A 1,868-nucleotide genomic window follows, 5' to 3' on the forward strand; every position below is an offset into this window, starting at 1 on the left:
TTGTATGGCTAGTAAAGATCTTCTCCCAATCCGTGGGCTTTCTATGCTAGCTATGTCCTTTGCCATACAGAAGCTCTTCAACTTCATGCAATCCCATTTGTCCAAGCTTTCTTTGATTTGTTGTGTTTCTGGGTGTCTATAAAGCAAATTTGGGCCTGTGCCAAGGAGATCTAGGGTTTCTCCTATTCCGTCCTGTAAGACATTGAAGACATTTTGCTCTCACAATTCGTTCCAAACAATGCTTCCCCCGCCCTGCCCATCTAAAATCCAAACACTTTAAGGCACAATTTCAAAACATTTTGGATATTCAACTAGTTTATTTCCGAAGCTTGCTGATGAGTTGAAATCTTTTTGAAAATGATTTTAATGCTGTTTGAAATGTTCTAAAATAAACTCCAAATATTTGGGAGTACTTGAAAACTCATTGAGCTTTTAAAAATGTTTATGAAACACTTAAATAAAAGTGATTATGAACTGCAGAAAAGGCCTATCACATTCATTTTGTAGCTTCATCGTTGTGAATTTTTCTTATTCTTTGTCTAAATTTTGTCTTCTAAGTTTATGAAAATAGATTAGATTATTTCTTATAACCACATCATCCTGTGTACCTTTTTTATAATCTGGAATTGAATTATTTTTCCTTCACAGAGTGAGGAAGTACTGAGTGCCTACTATGTGTTAGCCACTACTGTGTGTTATCTCTTAGTGGAATCAGACAGTAAATGGGGGACAGCATTTGCCTGTACCCTGGGATAAAATGATACAGAAACCACTTAAGTAAAATAAATAAGGAAGTATTGTGGTCTGGCTCTCCACGCTCCCCCTCCCCCTTTGCCCCCAATCCCTAATGCCCATGTCTTAAGCTGCTATCAGTAGAAGTGGAATCTTGAATTGGAGGAAGTTAATCGGGGGGGGGGGCACTGGGACTCTGGCTCCTTTCTCTCCTTGCTTCCTGATTTCCATGGTTCAAGCAACTTTCCTCTACCATGTGCTCCCTGCTTCACCATAGGCCTAATGCAAAAGGGACCAAGTGACTGGGTATAAAACTCCAAGCCAAACCTTTCTTCTTTTCCACTTGTTTGTCTCAGGTATTTTTTTTTTTTTGTCACAGTGGCAGGAAGCTGACTCACACCGTGTTAAAGTCTAGGAAGAGAAGAGAAGGGTGAGGACAGAGAGTTGGGGGTGGGGCTACCAATTTTAGATAGGATGACTGGGAAAGGACTTGAGGAATATAACTTCTGAGTGGAAATCATTGGGGGAGGGGGTAGGACATCCCAGGCTGAGGAAGAATAGTGAGTGCAGATGTCCTGGGGCATGAAGATGAATGCACACAGGTCCTGCCATGAGACACTGCTGAGAGACCCCCTGGTTGAAGCACGGCAGACAGCTAATCAGGAGATGAGGGCCTGTAGACAATGGAGTGGATCAAATCACCTAGGGCCTCCAGGTCATTGCAGGGGCAGAGAATTGCTCTCAAGAGCAACAGAAGGCTGTTAGAGAGTTTGGGGTACTTTTTTTTTGTCAGCCGTGGGGCTTGAACTTGGGCCTGGGTCCTGTCCCTCAGCTCTTCAGCTCAAGGCGAGTGCTTTTCCACTTGAGCCACAGCACCACTTCCACCACTTCTGGACTTTCTTGCCCCGGTTGGCTTTGAACTGTGATCCTCAGATCTCAGCCTCCTGAGTAGCCAAGATTACAGGAATGAGTCCCTGGTGCCCGGTTGGAGTACATTTTGACTGAAACACCCTGGCAGCTATGCTGAAGGGCACAGGGGCTTGAGGGTGAGACCGAGGAATCAGGGGATGGAGAAGTAATTAGGAGAAAAACGGTGGATAATGGAAGGGGAGAGTGGGAGTGTTCTAATCTAAGTG

This window comes from Dipodomys ordii, unplaced genomic scaffold (assembly GCF_000151885.1).
Source record: "Dipodomys ordii isolate 6190 unplaced genomic scaffold, Dord_2.0 Scaffold12, whole genome shotgun sequence".
Taxonomy (NCBI): Eukaryota; Metazoa; Chordata; class Mammalia; order Rodentia; family Heteromyidae; genus Dipodomys; species Dipodomys ordii.